Raw genomic sequence first — 24815 nt, 5'->3', positions numbered from 1 at the left:
TGGCCTCTGCATCCAGGCCCTGTTGTGCCGGAGCAGGTGCAGGGTGTGATGAACCAGGCCTGGCCAAGGCGAGGAGGGGCTGGCAGAGAGTGGGGCTCTATTCTATCTTGTCTTGAGTTACTAAAGTATCTAGGAGGAGTGACCTCTCCTGGCTCTGAAGGGAAAATTGGGCTAGGTCAGTGGTTCTTAAAGCTTGTCCCAGAACAGCAGTATTGAGGTCCCCTGGGAGCTTGTTAGAAATACAGACTATCAGTCCCACTATGAAATACTGAGTCAGCAACCTTGGGGAGGGACCCAGCCGTCTGTGTTTTCTCTAGCCCTCCAGGAGATCTGAGGCTCGCTTAGGTTTGAGGAACACTGGGCTAGATTCATGGGGGCTTTCAAGGTTGTTTCCTATTTTTCTTTTTTTTAGTTTGTAATTGCAGTGGACTCTGTTTTTGTCCCCCACCCTACCCCCCCCCCATGAAATCTCAAGCAGATGCCCAACATGTAAAGCACATTAGAGCAGAGCCCCTCTGGTTGACGGAGGGGCCAGGCCCTTCATCCTGACTCCTCCCCATCAGGCACACCCTGCCTGTTAGGCTCTCGGTCTCACAGGCCTCCAGCCAGCCACTGGGCAGGGACCTCGGACCCCGCGCTGCCAGTGGGCTGTGCTTCCCAAGAAGACACCCCTCACTGGCCCCCTGCTCAGTGTCCCCAGCAGGCACTGCTGTGTACCCAGGGGGCCTGATATGGAATGGCCCCAGGCCTTGGGGAGGGGGGGCGCCACGGCCTGGGGGAGCCTGGGCTCAGAAGGATGGCTGAGGCTCCGGGATGCCTGCTGTGGAGGCTTCTGTCCTTGGCCGCCCAGCCAGCCACTGAGCCATGTTTGAGCACGTGAGGCAGGAGCTGCCCTGTGTTTGGGGAGGCAGCCGTCACACCTCACTTCCCCTCTGGCTGCTTTTGGAGACAACATGGCACTGCTCAGATTTGTATACCTTCCCTTTCGTGAAGTTCAGCTGATCAGGTGAAGCAGGCAGGAGGCCTGTAGGCCTCCTCATCTGGACTCACAGACTCACCCTGTCTGCTTCTCCCCCTCCTGCTCGGGGGCCGATGAGTCACTTGAATTTCTTTTTTATTTCATTTTCTGAAATGAAGATGATGGTTGGAGAGGGGAGCCTGCGGGTGTGGGGGACGTTGGGGAAACCCAGGGTTAGAGGACTTCACAGAAGAGGCCACACTGGTGGAGAAGCAGAAAGGAGAAGGCCCTGGGGACTGTTAGAAAGTGTAGGTGATGGTTGGGGCATTCTTTGAGGTGGAGAACCAGAGAGAGGCCTGAGATTATGTCCCTGATCTGAGAATACACTGGAGGATACAGCCTTTGCCCAATAGCAGAGACCACACCAACGGCAGGGGCTCGGGGAGTGTGGGGAGAAGAGGTAACGCCAGGGCTCCCAACTTGATGTGAAAGCGGCCATCTTCCTGACTCCACGTCAGGATACGTGTGCTTCACACAGTTGAGCAGAAGGAAATCTCCCTGGTCTGGAGCACTGCCCCAGACAGTCATGCAATGGTGTCATTCTCAGAAAGAGAGGAAACACCAGGCCATGGGCTGGCACTGGAGTCCTCCCAACGAGGGAGCCCTCTTCTCTTGGTCCTGGCACTAAGGAATGGGATCCACACCTCTTCACATTTCTTTGCCTTGCTTTCCACATCTGGAAATAAAGAAGAATAATAAGTAGCATCGACTTGCTTTAGAAAAAGCACTCGGAGCAGTCATGGCCATCTTAGCACCTCCCGTTTGTCCAATGTTCAGGTGCTTCACATCCATGATCTCACTGATCCTCCAGTCAAGTTTGGGTGCAAATTGCCATCCTCGTGGGGAAACCGCTGCTCTGAGAGGGTGAGTGTTCTCCTGAGATCACACAGCATGTCAGTGTTAGCACAGGTTTTCTGATTCTCAGCTCATTGCTTTCTTTTAGGTCCTGCTGCTTCCTCATCTGTGAAATGCAAAGACCTTGCAAGAGAAAGCTTGCCCCTGGTTGCTCCAAATGCTTACAACCTTAACAACTTTGATTGCATTCACCCCACTCCCGAAACTCAGCCTTTTCCCGCCATAAAGACTGGCGTAGGGCTTCTTTGGGACAAGCTGGCAGGAGACTCAGCAATGACTTGTGCGCTATTTATCCCTGAGCCCAGACAGAATTCCTTCGGATTCCAAGGGGCTCATTTGGCTTCCTAGTTCTTATTTAGAGTCAGTGGGAAACGTTACTTTCCTGTGGATTCCGGAGAGCTTGACTCCATGACTTCAAAGACTATTCAAACACTGAGACTGTGTGAATTTATGACCTAGAGGGGAAAAATGCAACGCCTTCCCGGGGGAGGTGGGATCCTTGCACGTGGCTGGCAATCACTGAGTTCAGATCCAGTGTGCCGGGCCCCTCACCTGTCTCTGAATTCCCTTTTCACCACATTTCTGAAATAAAGATGGTAACAGCTGTCTGTGAAATGCCTTGTGACCAGGCAGCAGGCACTGTATTGTGGCCAAATATTATAGAACAGATGAGCTTTGTCTGAATCCATCTCCCAAAGCATTCAAGTGGGGAATATTTGGAGGCACACACAAAATGCCATTGCTGGAAGGGGTGTTCTGGCAATTATCTAGCCAAACCATCTATTCTCTAAATATATGCTTTGTTCACCACTTTCAAGGAGAGATGGTCCAGCCTCTGCTTGATTGCTTCCAATAATGGCAAGCTCACCATTCCAGAAGGCAGCCCATTTCTCTGTTGTACATCTCTGCCTTACAATGGGTAGGAAGCCAGTCCCCTTTAATTTTCACCCGTTTCATCCTGCGACTCCCCAAAGGAAATCAAGCTTCTACCCCCACTCTATCCTTTATATATAGGATATACTTGAAGGTGGCTTTAATGGTCTTTCTTTCAAGGGAGCCCATGTGTGCTGCATGACCTTGTGTGGATGCCATGTTCAGAGAAAGTGGGAAGGTGGCAGCGAGGCACTGGGCTCTGCCTGTGTCTCTTTCAGCCCTCGAGGACTAAGAATGAAGCCCCTCCTGCACCCCCTCACATTCCTGACTCCAGCAGGTGCCTGACAGCCTGTCCATTTTACTGTGCAGCTTATCAGTCAGAGAGCTGGGTGTTATACTGCCACATAAGGACAGTCAAACATTAACAAGAAAATTTAAAAAGGAAAGAAGGATTAATTAGGCAGAGGATGGAAAGCTTCTCTGATGGTTTCGGCACTGAGGCAGAAACAAAGATGCTTGCTCTGTCGTGTGCACCTGGGGCCCTTGGAAGGGATCTCTGTCACAGATGGACTAGGCTTCTGTTTAGTCATCTAGGGATTAGAAGTCACTGGTCCCTCCCCGCCACACACAATCCTCAAGACTGCAGGCTTATACAGAACAGCATTTCAAAGACACCCAAAAAAGAGCCCACGGTGAAGAGTTTCTGATAGCTCAAATGCCTGATATTCTAGGATTCATTTTGTGTTTGAGGAGCAGAGTTGGGAAAGATTAAGGGATTTGATTCTAAAAGCCTGGGTTTGGGTACAGGCTCTGTTGCTTCTTGGTTATGTGACTTTTTGGGCAAGTCACATCACTTCTCTAAGTCTCAGTTTCTGAATCAGTAAAATGGAGGAAAAAAAAAATTCCTAAACTATGGGGTGTGTGGTTCTGTGTGTGTATATGTTTGCTTGCACAAGTTCACTAATGTCGGGATTAAATGGGCTAAAGTTTCTCTTGTAAATTGCGTTCACTGTTGTCAGCTTCAGAATGGTCTGCCCAAAAGTCCTTTTCCAGTCGTCCAAGATGTCAAGTGCTAGTTTGTAAGGTGACAACTTTTTCTTGCATCCAGTTTTTTTTTTTTTTTTTTTGGAAAACTAGATTATATAAATAGGTTTGAGTCTTTATCCACCAGTCAATATACGTTGAAGAGTATAGCACAGCTCTTTAGTGCTTTGATAAATATTGGGAAATTGAATCCTTGTCTTTCATTTTAGTTTTAAATCTTAATAATCTACTACAGACTCACACTCATGTATCTTTGTAGTTTGAACCTCAAGCCACCAGGAAAATATCAAGTTACATTCTAAAGAAATCACACCCAACTTAGGACCTTTGCTGTTGTTTTTGTTTCCATCCATTTATTCATCCACCCATTAATTCATCCATTCAATGACCGTGTTTACTATGCCTCTGCTATATGCTGTGAGGTATTCAGTGTGATCCCTTATCTAAAGAGATCACAGTGTAGTTGGGGGTTTGAGAACGGCACACACACAACAGCAACGTGGAAAGTGAAGTAAGTACTCGCGACATTTACAAGCACGCTGCTTTGGATGTGTGAAGAGGAAGACCTCCTTCTCCCCACTAGTAGGAAGAGGGGGGAAGGTTTAGCATAGCCTTAGCAGTTCAGACAAATAAAATTAAAGTTAAAAGTCACATTCAGTGATAGAGCGTGGGGATTTGGAGTCCCCCTGGGCTTGGTTCCTAGCTTCCCCATTTCTTAGCTGTGTGGCTTTTGGCAATTTTCTCGGCTTTTCGGCAATGAGAACGTGGTAGTACCTGTCTCACGGAATTGTTATGCAGGTTAAATGAGATAATGCAATGTCCGACCTGTAGTAAGAAGTCAGTAAATGTTAGTTGATGTTGTTATTATTTCACAGAAGGTAGAGGCTGAGGTGAGCCTCTCTGGATGAATAAAATTTCAAAAGATGGAAAACAAGGGTATTCCAAACAGAGAGAACAGTCTGAACAAAGGTTCAGGGGAAGAAAGTTTGCAGAGGAAGATGTCCAGCCTTGTGAGTTTATACAGTGCAGTGTGTGGGCGATCATGGGAATGGGTGGAGTTAGTGATGGTTGGACTTAATGGCCAAAGAAGTAGGTCACCAATCTTGGAAGGCTAAGGACTGATTTGGGCAGATAAGGGTTTCCAAAGAGGAGTGCATGCTCCTAGGAGGGTGTGCAAATCATACCAAAATCTTCATTTCTATTTACTTTTATTTACATAAAAGTAGAATTTTAAAATGCCTATTATTTCTTATATAGATTTTGGGGGTTATTGTTAATGGAGGTACTGGGGATTGAACCCAGGACCTTGTGCATGCTAAGCACGCACTCTACCACTGAGCTATATCCACACCCCATATAGACTGACTAAGGGACCCATGTCGGATCCCTGAATCAAATGATGGCATGTCACATCTCTAATTAAGGTTATTCTGAGGGAGGGGTAGGGATTCTATGCCATAGAGTGTCCAAGAGGTACCCACGCTGTCATTTTCATTTAGCAAGTTTCTTGGATTTACGGAATCTTTACCTAGATTTAACTAAATAAGTTTACATAAAATGGACAAGAGGTCTTAAAAAAATTCCTGCAAAGAACTCATGAACTGAGAATAATTCTTATAACAAACACAAGCAAACAAGAAAATGGCAGAGTTGACTTTTCTCCTATTCTTAGCTTGCAGCTGGCCACATTCCAGGGGTTAAAGCCAATGATGATCTAATCACATACAATAAGCTGTAGACAAAAAAAAAAAAAAAAAAAAAAGAAGAAGAAAAGAAAATACCTTTAAAATTCTCAGGAAGAATGATGCTTGAAATACGGGTTTACATTCACTGTGATTAATGATGAGCTCTGCCTAGATTGTGTCTTGATGGTCTGGTGTTATGAGATTAGCATACATCTTAAAGTATTCTTTATTTCATATTTATCTCTCCTTTCAGAATTTCTATTTTTGGTTTATTTTTATAACATGCATAATATATTGGCATGGTTTGACACCCATGCATATATGTGTATTATAAATTTATTTGGGCACACAAACTATTAATCTTTTTAACCAGTGGGGCTACAGACTCAGAAAAGTTTGGAGACTGCTGGCTGGGGCCATGGGAAACCATTACTGGAGGCTCTTCCAAAGTGGGAGGCATGATCAGAGCTGTGTTTGGGGTGATAAACTTGATCACATTTTCTCAAAGAGAAAAAAAAGAGAAAAGTGTTGCACCAGGAATCAGGGAGGTGGAGTCTGGAAGGGAGTCATTCTACTTGGCTCTTCCTGTTCCAGAAATGTTGTTTTCTCTTCCCTATGAAGGTAAACCTCGGACCTCCTCCAACCACCAGCAGGAGGTCTGCAGGACAGGTTCCTGAGCCAGGCTTTCCCTGGCTGCCTGCACAGGACGAAGACTGCCTAGAACAGCCTTCAGCTGCTCTCCTTTCTTCCACAATTGTTGCTTTAGAAGCCAAGCCTAAGACAGTCCTCAGCTTTGACCCGCAGCACAGGTGTCTGACACTGTCAGGTGACATGAGTGCTCCAGGCTTTCCAACCTGAAGGAGGCAGGATTTCGGAATGGTGAGAGGCAGAAGCTCTGGAGTCAGACAGCCGACGTCCAGTTCTACCAGGTATTCCTGGACTCACCTTGGCTGGTCACTTACTTTCCTTATGCAGCAGTTTCCTCGTCTGTAAATTGAGGTTAACCATCCTACCTCTGTGGTACTGGTAAGGAGTAAATAAGACAATGCGTGTAAAAGACAGAGAATGCTTTTTGGCATAGAATAAATTCCCAAGGAATGTGAGTTCTTCTCATTACAAAGGAATGAACTGGAGCATGGTCTGAAGGGCCCCAGGGAAGAAACGAGGAAGGAGGCTTCCAGGAACACAGATCCTTTAATCTCCTTAAAGCAATATCCAAACAAAAGTATAACTCTGTGGAAGCCAGCGTGCTCAAGGTTGCCAGTTTGGGGGGGGGGGCGCTAAGATGGTAGTCTCTGAGTCACCCTCTCTCCCTGACTCATCTGTCACCTCTGTCATCTCTGGCTATTGCCACAGTTTCTTGTGAGAAATTACGAAATAAACAGCCTGTGCAGTAATGCCTGGGTGACTAGGTGAACCCCGGGCATGAGGCCAACTCTCTGTGCACTTTAAATATCCTTAGGTTTAGTGGGCTCTGCATGATTTAATTTCCTTAAAGAAAAAAAATGCTAATAATCTTGCTCAGGAGGACTAACAAATGCAAAGTTAACATTCTAAGGCCTTAGAGGGTAAGATTTACCCAAAGCAAAAAGATGTGGTGGGTGGCAGGAGTAAACCCTGCTCATTCATAGCCATGTCCTTTTGTTTCCAGATGTAAGCAAGAGCCTGGAAGTCAAGGATAGATAATCATGGTAAGAGTTAAGTCACTGTGCCAATATGCTCATTTACACTGGGCTGAAGAATTTCCCAAGTGCTTTCTGATAGGATGATACCAATGATGATGATGATGAATTCTTTTACCGGGCCCTTTATCACCTCCTTTCTCTTTCAATCTCCCAGCAGTTCCTATGGATGTATTATGATCCCCATTTTACTTGTGTCAAAACTGAGGCCCAGAGATTTTGAAGAACTGGGTCCCAATCACACAGCTGAACAGTAGCAGAGTCAGGTGAAAACGCAGTTCTTCCAGCTAAAAGTAGAGTCTTCTTTCCACTCTGCCACTGCTGCCTCCCCATTTTGTTCATGTGTGATCTTCCTAAAGCACTCCAGATCCCTTTGGTCTGGAAGGAAGTTTCCTTCTCTGTCAGACCTCCTGTCTTTCCCAGGCAAATCTGGCCATTGCAGTAACACCACTTTGTCAATTTCTCTGTGACAGCGTGCGTTATACCACATGCTGATGATCTTCTTATATGTGTCTCTCCCACGGGGCTGAGATGTCTGGAAGAACTGGGATGCTATCTGACTCATCTGGGTATGCCCAGCACCTAGCTCAGAGCCTGCTATGTGGCAGATGCTTATTGACTGAATGAGGAATAAATGAAGGTCTCCAAACTAAATGTCCATAACACTCTTCTCTGCCTCTTCTACTTTTATCTGTCCTTCTAATCCCAGCTTAGGGCCCATGATGTGATCCATCTCTTCTGAACCTCTATAGAACCATAAACTCTCAGCCATATCCTTGGAGTGTATATATCTTATCTATCTTTAAAGGGTTCTCGAGGGTAGAGATTACTTCTGAATGTCCAATGGGTCCTTCATGGGATCTAGGCCAATTCTAGGTAGAGTGGGTGTGTGGTGAGTACCCATGCCCACATTCGCATGGTTGCCTGCGCTTTGTCAAGAGCTGGTGGAACAGGTTGGTGGCAAAGCCCAAGGTGTCTTGGCAGAGAATTAATTAGTAAGAGACAGAAGAGCAGATGGCCAGGAGCCCAGTCTTTACCTGCCTTATCAGCATGCCCCTTTCACAATCACTGAAACTGTGTCTCATGGACACTTTTGCACATGGGCAATTTCCTGAAGCCAGATAATGGATCTGTGAAGTGTTCAGGCTTTAGGGTGAAAAGTTATCACTGCAATTTACTTGCGTAAAAATATGTGAACCAGAGGGTCATTGTCAGGAAGGAGCAAATATAAGGGATTCTGTGAACCAGTTAGATGTGAAAAGAAACAAACCAGGAAACTGGGACATTGAGCTAGTTAATTAGTGAGATGGTGAACTAGTCAGCTAGTTTGTTTAAATGGGGGAGGAAGACTGTGATTAAAAATAAACTCATTAAAGGAAGTAACCACCACCAACTTGTTCAAGTTCTCATCTCTTTTGGCCTAACAGTTCCACTGTTGGAGAGTTATGCTAAGAAAATAATCCAAGACTAGGAAAAAGGATGACAGGAAAGTGCCCAAAGAGGATTATTGATAATAGAAGTAAATTAGAGGTAACATAAATGTCCCAGGACAGTTTTGAAATGACAATGTGTTCGCTGAAGTTATATTTTAAAGCTATTCAAATAGGTCATTATAAAGACCACGTTAGAATTGCTCATTGTGTGGCACTTATGACAAAGATTAGAATGCAAAATTATATTTCTGCTGCATGTCCAACCCTGTGAGAATATATGCTTTTTTGGAAAAGACAGGAAAGAATGGAAATAGATGATTTATAAAGATAGTAAGCTTGTGGGTGGCTTTTTATTTCCATAATCATGGTATTATGTATTTGTATAATATAAAAAAAATTTATGTTAATCAGATATTTAAAAGAAAAGCACCTTAACATAAGGTACGTTGCGCCCAACAGTCATTTCAAAGAAGCCAGACGTTAGACACGCTCCTTTCCACACCCTCATCTTCAAACACAGGTCCAGTTTAGATTTCTTTCACTGGTAACAAGTTTGAAACCGAACCGTGTACTTGAAAGTCAGAAAGACTTTGGACCCATAACTATAGATATGGATAGAGCTATGGATACACAGATGGGTGTGGGTATAAATCTCCTTGAAAGATAGACCTCAAGAAGCTTCCCGTGTATCAAATGCCTCATGCAAAGTGATGCCCTGTATATGAAGAGTGGAAAGATTATGAATGTGGGGATTTAAATGCTCTTCAAAATGCATGAGAGATTAAAAATCAAGGGAGACCATGTTTAAGGGATCCAAGTGGGAAAAAATTCTGGTCTTACTTCCCAGTGTTTCCCAGATACCCAGACACCATCCGTCTTTGTCAGGTCTCCTTGTCACTTGGTCTTGGCGATTTGCTGCCAAACATCATAGCAATTGGAAAACCCAGATATCTTTGAGTTGATGGAAGTTAGCAGTCTGTGTTCTCAATAAGTACCAAAGTCAACAATAACAAGGAAATAATCACAATAAAACCAGAAACACTCCTCGCCCATCCTTAAAGACCTGGATACCTGTCTTTCAGAAGCCCTATTTTTCTAGCTCTCAGAAAGAAATTTCAGGGATTTTGGGGGGGGTGGAGGGGGGTGGTACTCAACACCAGATGATCCCATTCATCCATGTACCTCAAAAAATAGCAACTGGATTTGTTAATAAAATGATTAAAGCAATATTAGATTAAAAATGAACCAGTAAGTTTTACATATCACTTTGAAGTATTGTTATGGATCATATGTTATAAAGTATCATGACCACAGAAATTCCTTCTGTATCTCTATTGCCTACATCACAGTTTTCACAGGCCTTTAAAGTTCTAGTGCCCACGGTAATTTTTTTTTCCATTTTTAAAAAATATTAGAATATTATAACAAAAAACTGAATGTAACAGTATATTGCTCAATTTATTCAAATTTCTCTTTAATAGAGACCTTATCTTGATCTGTAATAGCCAGAAAATAGATTCCATAGTTAGTTTGGGGATTATTGATATATGAACTGTCCATCTCATTATCTTTTCTTCTGATTTTATTGTATTTTATTGGAATATCACTTATATTGCATATTTGACATAGGACTTTTTTTCTTGAGAAAAACTATTTTCTCTAAATAAATAAAAATTTACAGGTGAAAACATCAACTTTGATCTGTTTGGTTGTAATAGCTTTCTAATAGTATTAACAGCAAGCAATAATTCATACAGAATAACAGAAGATAGGCAAATTCAAAATTAATTATATTTTCCTTCAGAGACCATAATCCAATGTTTCTTTGAGAAGCTTTTACTGTTTCACTTCTTTCTTTTAGCGTATTTCATATCTTATTTCTATTAAATCTAATTGCTGTAATAGTGTTCCCCATTATGTATTCAAGAATTCTTGTTGGGTCAAATATGGTGTATGTTGCTCTATCTTTAGACAGATCAAAAATAAAAAAGAAATATAATCTTTGAATTGTTCCAAAGTACGTGATTTCAATTATCACAATTGAGGCTCATCTTCCAGTAACAAATTTAAACTATGAGCCTTATATAGCACAAAGAACACTTTGGATTTTGGGGTAGAATCCCAGTTTATAAACTTTTTTCCTTATCATCCATGTTGGTGTCATTATAGGCTTGCCTTTGGCAAACTTTTTTTTAACCATTTCATTGAGATATAACTGACTTACAAAAAGTTAGGAGATAAGTTATCCATCAATGAAACCGTCACTACTATCTATGTCATAAATATATTCATCCCCTCCCATGGTTTATTTTCTACTATTATTTATGATTATTATTATTATAATTGTTGTGATTATTACATGTGTGATAAGAACACTTAACATAATATCTACCCTCTTCACAAATTTTTAAGCATACAGCGCAGTATTGGTATAGTTGGCACTGTTGTACAGTAGATCTCTAGGACTTATTTATCTTACATAGCTGAAACTCTGTACCCTTTGACTGATACCTCACCATTTCTCCTGCTCCTCAACCCCTGGCCACCACCATTCTACTCTCTGCTCCTATGTGTTGGTGTATTTCATATTCCTCATGTAAATGGTTATCCTGTCCAGATGGATTAAAAACTTAAGCATAAAATCTGAAACCATAAAACTCCTAGAAGAAAGTATAGGGAGAAATCTTCTCGACATTGGCTTTAGCAATGATTTCTTGGATATGACACCAAAAGCACAGGCAACAAAAACAAAATAGACAAGTGGGATTACATCAAACTAAAAAGCTTCTGCACAGCAAGGGAAACAACAGAATAAAAAGGCAACCAACAGAATGGGTGAAATTGTTGCAATTCATGCATATGATAAAGGGTATATATCCAAAATATATAAGAAATTCCTACAACTCAATAGTAAACAACAAATAGTCTCATTTAAAAATGGGCAAAGAAACTGAATAGACATTTCTCCAAAGCAGACTTACAAAAGGCAACTGTTTAAATAAATGTCAATAGCTGAAAAATTTTTTTACTTTTTCACTTAAATCAAAACCTATACTTTTCAAGGACCTAATGTATATCACAGGGAATTATATTCAATATTTTGTAATAGCCTATAATGGAAAAGAATCTGAAAGAGAATATATATATACACATATGTATAACTGAATCACTTTGCTGTACACTTGAGACTAATACAGCATTGTCAATCAACTATACTTGAATTAAAAAATAAATAAGTAAATAAAAATAAAATTTTTTTTAAATCCTATACTTTTTTACAAGAGTAAAACCAATAAAATTAATTGTGTCTCCCTTTCTTTCCTATCTGGTATAATTCAATGACATATATAATTGTTAGTTGTTCAGGATGACTTTTGCCCCTAAAGTAATTTAGTTGTATGGACAATATATGCTTGTTAAAATTTTACAAATTTTTTTGCACTTTACTACCCACTTAATTAATAGTCTCATATTGAAATTGCTATCCCAAATAATGAAAATAGATTTTGTTACTTTGAAATCTGTCTTCCGTGTTTGGGACATTCTAATACTTCATTCCAAATAATTTCTACTAGATCCAGAAATTTTCCTGAAATAATTGATCCATTTGTGCTGTGAAAAGGATCATTAGGTTTGGCTAATTATTGGCTAAATAATATTATTCTCAACACTTCGTACTAACATTCAAGCATTTGCTTTATCTTTGTTGTATTTTATCAATTGCTGTATTTTTCCCAGCCTTTTTTTTTCCCTCAGTAGACATAATCTTACACAGGCTTTTCTGTGTGCAAGTCATTGGCATATTTTCATTATTTCTATTCTAAAGAATTAGGCAGACCATCTCTGTATTCCTTTTCTATTCAAACTTTCTTCTTTTCTTAGGTTCTCCTGTGCTTTTTCTATTTCTGTTATCCAGATGTGTTCTCACTTTCAGTGATCTAAAAAAAATGTGCTATTCAACATCATCGCCACTAGCCACATGCAGATATTTAAATTTAAATCCGTTAAAATTTAATAGGAAGTAAAACTAAAGTAAAAATTCCTCTGTTGCACTAGCCACGTTCCACAGGTTCCACATCTTCCATTTTGGCAGCACAGCTATGGAACATTTCCATCACAGCAGAAAGTTCTACTGGGTAATGCAGAGCCAGAGGATTACAAAACAAATTGTTACCTGTATTCAAAGTGTCTAAAATTTGAATTTTTTTCATCAAAAATGTACATTAAAGTAATTTTAATTTTTACATTTACTACCTTTACTTAGTAAAGTAAAGGTAGTAAATGTAAAAATTAAAATTACTTTCCTTACACATTTGCAAAAAGAGTTCTTCAAAAATATCTTAACTATCAAAAATTATGAATTAAAAGTAAAAAGAGGGGAAGGGTATAGCTTAAGCAGGAGACAGCATGCTTAGCATACACGAGGTCCTGGGTTCAATCCCCAGTACCTCCTCTAAAAATAAATGAATAAATCTAATTACCACCCCCAATAAAAAATAAGTAAATAAAAAAATTTTAAAAAGAAGTTAAAAAAGTAAAAAGGGAGCTACAAATGTTATAATTGGCAGGCATTAACCTTTTAAATAAAAAATACTTGAGTAAAGCTGATTTTCCAGTTTAATTTTTTAATGTAATCAAAATGTATCTATTTCTGTAAAAAAGTTAAACTATTGAAAATGCTAGCTTTTAATGCTTACTTAGTTGAAAATATTATGAATCTATATCATATTTGTCATATAGATAATGTCTTAATCTACATATATACATACAAATTTAAGAGTAATATGAATTGTTAAATTTTGCAAAATATTCCTCAACTGCCATGTAAAGCTGCTGAAAATCCATGCTAATTCAAGACTTCCTCCAGGGTCACGAATTAGAACGTAAAGAGAAGCAAGGAAATGGACACTCAGTGCCATGTTCTTATTAAGGAGCTATTACATTCGTGCCATCTGAGAGGAAGGATTTGACAAGTTGATTAATTAATTTCCCTTACCTAAGTGCTTTAACCATGCAGATTCTTCCTGTTCTCCAAAGCAGTATCCATTTGCAAAGTAGGTAGTGACACAACCTCCAAACTTTCACAACATCCAGACACAACTGCCTTTTGTTTCAAGGATGTAAGGTAAGACATCTGAAGACCTGGGAGCCTGAATGGTGTTTCTCACAAGAACTGATGTTTTTGGTTATGGGTCTTGTTCTGCCAGCTCTGAGTACCAAATCCTGAATGACAGACGTGTCCACGCCTTCTTTCTCAGATGTATTTGTTCTCATGTTTGTGGTATGCCATGGCATCTTTCCTCGAAGGTTAAGCCAGGGGCCTTCTTGCCTGGGTCTTAGGGCAGCGCTGCCAAGAGCCACATGGATGCGTTAAGTAACATGGCTAAGAAACACCTATAGCCGGGTGAGACAGACCTACAGCAGGTACCACTGATGGAGCACCTCCGTGTGCTACCGACCAGGCTCTCCTCAGGGAAACCCAAGATAACAGAGCTGGTAAGAGGCAGAGCCAAGTTTTGAAGCCAGGACTATCTGGAGCCAAAGCTCAGCCTAACGACTCCACGTCCTGCCTCAGACAGACGGCTGAGCTGTGGGTGGGAGAGCCTCTAGCTCCCTGGAGTGGGTCATCTGAAGGGAGGCTCTTTCTGGGAAGGGGTTGGTGCTGAAAGCTGCCTTATTTCATGGCTGAGGAGAGTAGGACTGAAGTGAGATGCAGCCAGAGCGTGTGGACCCCCAACCGGAAGGCGACTGGGGGAGAGAGTCACTGCCACCATCACATAGGTCTCCCCACATCTCTACCTTGTCCCCACGTCCCTATTGGTGCCGTGGAGCATTCCTTCAGGACAGGCCACGCTCCTCGGCCCCCTGATCTTGCCCCAACCAAGTTATTCAGTAGTATCTCCCCCAGCCCTACCTACCCCCAGCATAGCCCTGATTTTAGTCTCCAGAAGCTCCATCTTGTCAGAAAACAATGCACTCTCTCATCTTTCCCACCTGTGAACACATTGTTCCTCTGCCTAGAATGCCCTGCTTCCTCCCACCTGTTTGAGAAACCCTCCTTATTCTTTAGGTTATCATTCAAACGCCACTGCCTCAGTCTCTAGTTCCTAGATTCCTGCAGAGGATTAGTCACACTCTCCTCTGTGGCTTCTGGAACTTTATTCAGACCTAAGTTAGAGCCCCATCACCACAGCAGGCTGTGATGTTTGCCTGTATGTCCAGATTTCTCACCGGACAACAAGCTCCTGTGGAACAGAAGCCATTTCATAGTTACCTCTGCACCCTCCCCGCCCCAACCTTATGCTCCAAGCACAATCCCTCAAATATAGCAAGTTCTTAACAAGTGTTGCGAGTTGACCTAATGGACACATAAGCGCCAAGGGAAGGAGACCTTCGGGGCTTGGTTTCCTGGGAGGAGCTCTGCTCTCTGCACCCACGGTCCCCTTTGAGCAACGTCCCATCCATGGCATTGAGCCACTACTGGGACCATTGCAGCAGTAGGAGCTTAGGGTGGGGCTGATGTAAAAACAAACAGGGTAGACAAAAACAAGGGATGTGTTGAAACCTAGAAGATGTTCTGTTCCTTGGTGTTCAAACTTGCCACACCTTCGAAGTCAGGCAGGTTCTTAGCCCGGTGCCCTGAGAGGATCCATTGTAGGTATAAAGGCTTTGGGATCATGGCCGAGGGGCAGGGGAGAGACCAGGGATGTGAAATCAGCTTCCTTTGTGTAGCTTTCCTCTTTGTGTGCCTGTTTGTCTTTCCGGACTGAAGAAACCCTGACCTTCCCTGCTGTAATTACCTAATTGCTTTGACATCTCGGGCTGTTGCATCACCACAACACATTGTTTTGTCAGGGATACTGCACCGGGGTGGATCGAGGCTTAGGGAGAGGCAACTGACAGGAAACAAGTCCTGACAGCCAGGGAAATGTTGGGCAGAGGAAGAGATTGAGGGGCGGGGGTGAAAAGAAGAAAAAGGAAATGTTTGGGATGGTGAGAAGAGGAGATCTTGGGAAAGGTGGCAGCTAGGTTAGCAAAACTGGATGTCTCTGTCTGGAAGATTTCCCTGATGAGGCTTCAGGGAGACCATGACCAAGCAGGCAAACCCGTCAGCTGCATGTCCCTGAAAGGGACACAGTCAGAGAGCTCAGATCGCCATTCTAGGGACTGCTGTTGGCCGAGAAGCTCTCTTCCCTCTGGATCTCAATTTCTCCCCTCAAAAGAAGGCCAGGTTTGGAATTTTTCTCACAAGCCCCCAAATGCTCCTTACTTAAATACTCTTGAGACACAAATGGAAGACTTAATCAAAATCATCATAAAGCCCTTCACAAGTATTCAAACAGTTAGGACTGGGGATTCTGAAAACAAACGTGGTCAAACAGAGTGTTTGTCAAAATTGTGAAACACAGCTCCAGTGAAGCACAGTCCTGGCAAGTTTAACCTGGCCTCTCAATACTGTGTGGAGGGACTGAAGGAGCAGATGCAAAGAAGCCAAAAGCTTGAAGATCTCGCAGTGTGAGGATGGAGAGTTGTACGTTTCAGTTGGATGAGCTGGGGTGTGGCTCAGGAGACCTGCGTTTTAGACTAACTCAGCATATTGCTTTACAGACGTGAATCCAGGTTTCTCAGCTGTAGAATGAAAGCCTGCGTCTCTGCAGGGCTCGTGTTCCTCTGGCTGGGTGGGCAGGGCTTTGCAGCCAGATCCTGGGGGCCACAGTCAGCTACGACGCAGCTTCCTGGAACATCAATTTTACCCGATGGTAAACACTTTGAAACATTATTTTTTCATTCAAAAATGAATTCACTTGGTTAACAAATGCATTTGCTCCATGTCAGGTACCATTTTAAACACTGTTTTAATAGCAAAGTAAATTATGGATATATTTTGGGGTAATGTGAATAATTTTACATGATCTAAGGTAAACATTGGTCCCTAAAATTATCTTTCACAGGCAGGGGCACTTCTGATTGTGTCCGTTCACTCTCACCTCCAGCCAGATAACACAGATTTTTTCTCTTTTGCCCCCGGGTGCCTGCCAATTGACGGGTGGGCCAGTGGTCTCAAGCCTTTTCCAGGAGATACAGCCTATACCATCACAACCACCAGAAATTAAACAAATCCTCGTTGTTGACAATAAGTTCAATATTCACTTCCACCAGACAAAAGTGGAAAAAAGGAAATTAACATTAAATAAGCACCACTACCTACCTGACAGGTAATAAGGGTATCAACCTTTTTGAAACAATTTCATGTGATCTTCATATTCATCCACCTGCAATATCAGTGTCATTGCCTCCATTTGAAACCTCAAGAGAGGAAGTAGAGGTGCCAGGAGATTCAGTGATTGGTTCAAAGTCTCAGTGCTGATAGATGGAGGAGTCAAGATTTCAAGCCGCCTTGGTCTGGCTCCAAGCCAGTCCCCTTCTCACACCATGGCCCCACCCACCGAAGGCAATGGTGCTCCTGTCACCTTTCCCTTTGATGTCTCTCTCCATCTCACAGCCTGGAAGTATCATCTTAAACGTGAGTGCCAGGGACACAGTGTTAGAAAGAAAATGCCCATGCCCCAACCCACAGGACCACAGAACGTCAGAACTGGGCCAAACTGTAGAGACTGTCCAATGCCCTTGTTTCCAGAAAGGAAATCCAGGGCCTAGGTTATAAAATGAACATTTGTGGAAAGAAGCCCTGATGTTGGTAAGACGTATCCAACTGCAGCCCTGCCGTGTGCCCCTGAGACCCTGAAGTCCCTTAAACTCCCCAAGACTCACTTTCTTTTTCTATAAAATGGGATGGAATGGTGAAATCATGGCATGTACAGAAGGCTGTTGTAAAGACTATATAAAATCATGTAAGTGTGAGATTTTTAAGCCCTCCAGGGCTATGTACAGATGTATATGACTCACCTAAGTTCTCCCAGCACAGACCCAGTACTCAGATGTAAGCGTCCTGACTCCCGCTAAATATTCTTCCTCTGCTCCAGGGTGCTGGAGACCCTTCTTGAAGCTGCAGCCGCCCTGCTAACCATCAGGACAGACTTCTAACCCTTTGCAAAAGAGTGGATGAGTGCACACTTTTGTAATCTGACAAAATGGAGCAATAGCCAGTCTATCCTTACTCTAAGAAGCTCCTTGTGGGAAGAAAACACATGCTACAGACAGTGTGGCTAGTGCCCAGAATGGGCTGAACACTGTACCCAGAGCAGCCAGAGCTGAGGTCCCTGCCCTCCAGGAGTAAGTCCAGGCGAAGGGAGTTTCCCCAAAGGAAGTGACTCACTCAGGGAGTGTCCCTTTGATATGGCATGCACTAGGCCAAATCTGTTTTGCTTACTGCAACATCAAGTCTGTAAACAGTGGGAATATGGAGTTTTCCTCCCCTCCCCCCACCCAGGATCTCCCCAGGCCCTCTCTGAATGGATAAGATGAACTCATGGCCAGGACACCCCGCAGAGCCATCCCGAACATACCACAATGCCTCCAGTTCTTCTGGGGCCCTCTCCAAAGTTCCCCCAGGACACTCCTGCCATCACTGCCCCAGCCCTGAAAAACGTGGAAAATATTCACTTTCTAGTGGTATCACTGGAGAAACTGAAGCCCAGAAAAGATTCAACATCTGCCTGTCAATCAGCATTTTAAAACCCCAGCGGTACCCAGGAATCAATCCTGACTCCTGCTTCTCATGCTCAGCCACCAAGCCCCTCCACTCCCAGCTCTGCGTCCTCCCAGGGAGCAGAGGCCAGGTGTCCACAGGCTGTGCCAGCCCCTGGCACCTCCAGCGCCAAGCATGGCACTTTGCACGATGTTGATCAGTTACTGGGACTTACTTCTCTCTGACTTTCTGTTTTCTCATCTGCAAAATGCCAGATTTAAATTAGATGATCTCAGAGACGCTTTCCATTTCTACCTGGTACTTTTCAGTCAGCCGAGTACCTTAGCTTGGCAAATGAGCAGCATGGAAATCAGATCAGGAAAGTTGGTTGGGGTTCCAAGGAGGGATGGAGGAGCCATCATTGGGGATGCAGGGGTTAAAGCTGAGGGATGGGTGTGAGGGCTAAGCCCTCACAGAGCTCACAGCCTGGGACAAACAGCAGTCTCACTAAGAATGGAGGTGGGCAGGCTTAGCTGCTCAGGGAATCTTTACAAGCTTGGGGGTTGGTAGACCTGGGTGCCTAGGTAGAGACTGACTTTGTTTTGCTGAGGAACCCTGGGAAAATTACTTCCTTTTTCTATACCTCCCTGGTTTTAAGTCATAAATGTTCACTCTTCTACAAGGTCATGAAAGGAGGATTTTCCCTCCTCTTCCTTGACAGGGGTGGAGCAGGAAGAGTCCTTCTTCCACTGCCTGGGACTCTCTCTTCAAAACGTAGAGCATGTGGCTAACTTTGCCCATTTTCACCTGGGAATCCTTTGGAGCAAGTCATGGCTTTAGTCCTGACTGCATGTACAGAAATATGTAGAAATCTGAGTAAGTTATAGACCTTGATCTTCTCTAATTCCTCCAAATGGGTTCCCTTTATCTTCCTTTTGTTAATGTTTTAGATCAGACACCCTGCTCAGAGGACACTACAGACTCTCTGGACTGGAAGTGACCTGGTGGTCTTTACATCTAGATCTTCGTCCATCTCAGCATCAACCCACCCAGGCTGCATCTGAACATCTCCAGGAGCAAGGGTCTCAGTATCTCCCAAAGCAGCCGGTTCCATCTGGGGCAGTTCTATTTATTAGAAGGCTTTTCAAAGGAAAGCTGAAAGTTCCCTTATTTAACAGAAGCCTGAAAACCATCAGTGGCCAACTCACCAGCTATATCTTTGGATCTGTCTCCAGCAAAACGGCTGGGTTTCCCCAGGACAATTACTGTCGTACTTGTAGATGTCTTGCCTCGGCAGGTGTTCCCACCTCCAATCCTAAATCTTTGCCTTCATTCAGACTTTAGGCCCATCTTGATCATTCACAAGTCCCATAGTAACATATTGCTTGTTAAATAATGTTTGATTTTGCCAGGTTCCAGTCCTTTTGCATCGATGGTTGTTTAGCAGTCAGTTGTGGTTTTGTTGTGATTGTGAGAGGAGGTGAGTTCATGGTCCTTTTACTCTGCCATCTTGACTGGAAACCCCCTAAATAATGTTTGACTTTGAGAATTCTTTTTCCTACTTCATTTTCTCTAAGGAACTATAACTCAGTGGTTAATTACATGAGCTAATTCCATAAACTGATCAGGTTGAGTCTCGGCTTAATCCAGGTCTCAGTTCTGACACACTTTGTAGTGGTGGGAACTTAGTCAAGTAACTTACTCTCTCTGAGTCTCAGTTTCCTAGTCTGTAAAAATTAGTAATACTTACTTGATGGGTTGTTTGAAAGAATTAAATTAAATAGCTCAATTGAGGTATTTGTCCTAGTTAGAGGTAGTGTTAAGGAGTTCTGTTTTTTTCTTAGAGTTCATTTTAATGTTGAGTCCAAATCCATCTCTCTGCAGCAGTTACCATCTTCTTGGTCATATTTCTATCCTCTGGGACCAAGCAGAATAGGCTAAATCCCTCATCCACATGGCAATCCTTCAAATATTTCCGTTTGACCACAACCCCTTTCCATGGCAAAGGGCCTCACCAGAGAAACTGAGGTGGGATAAAGTGTATCCAGGGCCTCACCACAATCTGGAAGGAGAACCAAGAAATGCTGACTTCCCTGGCCTGGAGTGACCACTCCGACATCTGCCTCCAAGAAGAGTGGGGTGAGCCAGGACTCCTGGGAAACCCAACTTTGGCAACATATGACATCGAAGTGTTGAAACATGCCACTTTAATGTGGCATTAGCTCATGATATTGCTTTATTTTCTTAATTTAGAAGAAAAGCACAGCTGCTAGAATTTTTAATATAAGAAGAAGAATGGTGGTACACCAAAGATTTTCAGGAATTTTTCCACAAGAGCACTGTACCCAATTGTGCAGCTTTTTTTTTAAATTAATATTCATAGAAATAATTTTTTTCTATCATGCCAAGGCCATCTTTTAAATTGTTTCCTAACCTCTCAACTTCTAAACTATTGACTCCTTGAATGATCAATGAACTCTGTCTAGTCGAAACAGTTTCTAGAGAAAAACAGCGTTTAATTACATAAACAAATACTTAGATTGAATAGCTCTATAAATTGAATGGAGATCCTAAAAAAAAAAAAAAAAAAAAAAAAAAAAATCTATCCGTTACCTTTCTACCTGCTTGGGATATAAACATTAGTTGATACCATGTTTTGAACTCACAAGAATGAGACCTCTAGGTAAATGCAAAATATTAATCTCATCAGCCAGACCCATAATATAGCCTATATATAGATAAATTTCCTGTCTCTGCATGCTTTTCAAGCTTGGACAGTTAGTGTCAGTGACTTACCTGGGAAACTATAGAAGGGACTGTTTCATTGGAAAGAAGAGTGGACTAGAGGCCCCTTAAAGATATCTTCCAACCAAGAGGTTCTACTTTTCTAATCAGTTATTGAGATGACCTGTGTTGGGGTTAAACAAAAGAAAAGTGCTAGTGGAGACTTGCTCTTTGGAAGATAACTCAAAAGAAATGTATCCGACACACAGATGGTCAAAATTCCAGGATTTAATTATGCTATTTTCTATGTAATACTGAAAATTTCTCTAGCCCATAGTAGAAAGCCTGGTCAAGGTCAGACAAATCAAGGACCATATAGTTTTTCTTTCTTTTTTTTTCTTTACCAATCTCATTGCCTAATTCACTGAGTATTTATCATGCAGAATAAATCTGCAACTGTTTTTATTAACCATCTTTAATTACCTGCAGAATTTCCCATGTGATATTTGCCCGGTGGGTTCCAAGAGTGCCCAGAAGTTGATCCTTTCTTGCAGCCTTCTGGACTGTCAACAGGACCTGGAACAGCCAGGTTGTGAGGCAGTTGTCTCTGATAGCAAGTAGTCTGTTTACCCCAGTATAACAAAGAAACACTGTCAGTTTCTTTGTGTGCTGTGGCATGGAAGGGGTTGGGAAGCATTGATCTTCATTGCCAATTTTAGGCCTTGCAAAATGTACAATATAAATTTAATATATTGGAGACAATCAAAACTGGCCACTTTTTATTTTCCTTATGTTTGTTTTTAAAAATAAACTTTGGTGGAAACCCTTTCATGTGACCTAGTGGCTATGGATTGGTCATCCCTGTCTGACTCCATCTACTCATATGAAGACGAGTAGCTGTAACTTAGAAGGCCTAGTTGAAATCTCAGGAGCTCCCTCATGTAAGATGGGCAAAATGTTCTCACCAACATACTTCCTCCACTGCCCCGAAATAGGCACTATCTTAGATGCTGCTCATTCAGCTCAGATGCAATTTTTCTGAGACACCTTCTCTGACTCCTCCCATCCCATCACTAAAGCTAGAAATCTCCCCATTCTTTGAATCCCTATAACTCTTGTTCTCTTCTTTCCTTACCGCATTTAACAATTTTCGAATCTGTTTCAGTCATATGATAATAGCTGTCCTGAAATGTAAACTTTGGGGAGGTAATGTCCAAGTCTTACTTTCAATATCCTTTAAAATATTCCTGACAGACTTGAATTACGCATAAAAAGCACTTAACCAGCTAAAGGAAAGACAAATTGACACTTTTCTTTGATTAATCATATCTGATTAATTTGGAAATTTAACTTCCTTAGGAAGTATTTTAAGGGGCATTTTCGGGGGGGTTTCAAAAAATTCTGGAAATTTATGGCAGCTTATTTTTAATTTTAATAACACAATCTAGACAAAAACAAAAGCACATGGAAAACATTAAACTTTGCTGTTAAGCAGAGAAGTACAAATGAAAACAAATTTGAAGCACTGTTTTTAATATATTAAAGTAGGAAAAAAATTTAAGCAAACAATCAACGCTTGAAAGAGCTGTGGTTAAATTGGCTAGTGGCATTTTAAATTAATACTTTTTTAAAAAAACAGTAACGAGAGTTAAAATGCCTCGGCATATTTCTCCAATCATCCCAAATGTAGGAATTTTAGAATCCATGCAACGATAAGAATTCAGCAGCAACAACAAAAAGCAAAATATGCAAAATACACAAAGGTGTCTCTGACAGCTTTCACTATAATAGCAAAAAAGCAAACAAATGAAAAACAAAAAAACTGAAGACAGCCCAAATGTCCCAAAGTAAAGGAGTGGCTTTATTAATGATAAAGCAGTATCAAAAAGTATATTGTATTATTATTAAAATGCAAACTTAAAAAAAAATGCCTATTATATAATTTTTTAAACAATCAGGCCACAAAATGAAATGTGCATTATGCATGCATTTTAATGACGACAAGAAATAGACAAGAAAGTGCAAAATACAAATAAATGAATATGTTGTAGGATTCTGGCTTGTTTTCGGTTTTAAAGTCATTACATCATCTTTTCAATGACAGATTACATTTTAAGTAATTGAAAACAAAGTCTCATTAGCTTTGTCCTTGTGTAAATTCCCAGAGAGAACACATTATTCTTATTCGTTTCTACCTCTGCTACTTGTCTTTGATTTGGACCTGCTCCATCCTCTTCTCCGACTTCTCACTCCCCTAATTAGACTGGAAAAAGACCCTCACCAAGCAAGTTCAGCAGAAGCTGTGTATCCAAACTGGCAAACATCAGAGGACAGGGTCTGAGACCTCGCCCCCACTGTGGCAAAGGCAGACCCAGATTCTTCAATGACCACAAGTGGCCTCGGTTTAACAAGCCTTGCCAACAAGGCACAATGTTCCCGTCCTCAGAAATAGTCCCCGGCAGAGCTTCCAGGGGCCCATAAAAGTCTGCACTCTTGGAAGAATGTGACAACTCTGGCATCAAACACAGATTCGTCATTTTCTATAATAAGAGAATGTTCAGTTGCGTCAGGCTTTTTTAGCAGGGCCAACACTTAGTAAAATTCTCAGGTTGTGCAAGTGAATTTTTGCCCAGCTCTAAACTCTTTTCCCTGCCTCCAGATAATCAGTTAAATCAGTTTACAAAGCCCTTTCACATCCAATGTCTCACATGAGTCCTGTTTCTACCCAGTAAGGTCAGTGTTATTATTAACTTCAAGTTTCAGAAGAGGGCACGGAGCCTCAGAGAAGTGAAATGCCTTGCCTATGTCCGCACAGCAAGTCAATGACTGAATGAGAACACGAGCCCAGCCCGGGCTTCTCCCGCATTCTGCCTCTTCCAGTCAAGGGACGCACCCATCCAGTGCGCCCACTCGCACCAGTGTGCAGTGTACTGCCATCCCAGGGGCATCTAAACCATAAAGGAAGGCAGAATGGGAAGGAGAGTGTATAAACTTTAAGGAGGAAAGACAAGAGGGGTTCCTAAGACGATGCTGACCTAGCCTGATACACTGGCGCCTTTCCTTGTAGATCAACTGTGAGGAAGCACAGGGGAAAAACAGGAAGTTGCAGAGAAAATTGTAAAAACTCCCTGGAGAGGCAGAAGCTGTTTTTATTTGGCATGTACATGCGTCTGGAATGGTCCTAACCTAAGGACAGGGTATCCATGCTGCTATGCAGAATAAAACAAGAAAGGAGCTGTTGATTCTTAGGGTCTTCATCCCCTAACTCTGCCCTGGGACAGACAGGGCTGGAGCTTAGACTTGTTGAGGAAGCGTGCTTTAGGTGTAAAAGCAGGGCAGGAGAGAAGCCCTGTGCCTGAGTGGAGGTAAGGAAAATATATTAAGATTGACTGGTCAGGTGGTCACTACCCCATCCTCTCCTTCTAAACCCCCAGGGCTGGTGGACTAGAATCTCCTCTTCAAGGTGCTAGTTCTTCCTAAAGTAAAGAACACATCTAAGGAGCTGTTTGGTAGGGTGAGGAATAAGTAGCTTTGGTTTTCGGATGCCTGGAATCCTCCACTTCATAACCTCCATCCTTAACCCTTAACCTAACACACTGATGCTGACATAGATGGAGTTCTGATCTTCAGCCCTTCCTCCATCATCACTGCTGGACGAAGTAGCCCATAACCCCAGAGGAATGGGAGTTCATGGGCGAGAAAAGAAGCACTAATATTTCCAAAGTAAAACAACAAACTGAGTTACAGATTCCATAGGAACCAGAGGTACTAGAACTGACAGATCAAGAATTTACATATATTTTAAAGAATTTATTTAATTTTTTATATTTAAAGAATAAGGAATGATATTAGCAATACATAAAGAAAACAAAGAATCATAAAAAGAATCAAGCAGAAATGTTAAGTATGAAT

At 42.2% G+C, this 24815-nt stretch overlaps 1 long non-coding RNA gene across 3 annotated transcripts; it reads right to left on the bottom strand.

The window, feature by feature from the left end:
• Positions 1–604: 604 nt before the first annotated feature.
• On the bottom strand, positions 605–23306 carry LOC123618098 (uncharacterized). Of its 3 annotated transcripts, XR_012507687.1 has the most exons (5): positions 23099–23306; positions 21387–21479; positions 20976–21087; positions 18058–18130; positions 16363–17637 (listed from the first exon to the last, which is right to left on the bottom strand). It is a non-coding gene; the product is annotated as an uncharacterized LOC123618098 (long non-coding RNA). The 3 variants fall into 3 exon arrangements; XR_006726450.2 differs by lacking the exons at positions 16363–17637; positions 18058–18130 and adding an exon at positions 605–1694; XR_012507688.1 differs by lacking the exons at positions 16363–17637; positions 18058–18130 and adding an exon at positions 14326–16326.
• Between the last annotated feature and the right edge of the window lie 1509 nt (positions 23307–24815).

This window comes from Camelus bactrianus, chromosome 1, assembly GCF_048773025.1.
Source record: "Camelus bactrianus isolate YW-2024 breed Bactrian camel chromosome 1, ASM4877302v1, whole genome shotgun sequence".
Taxonomy (NCBI): Eukaryota; Metazoa; Chordata; class Mammalia; order Artiodactyla; family Camelidae; genus Camelus; species Camelus bactrianus.
Note: the sequence above shows the minus strand (reverse complement) of the source record. Positions and strands in the feature narration are given on the sequence as shown.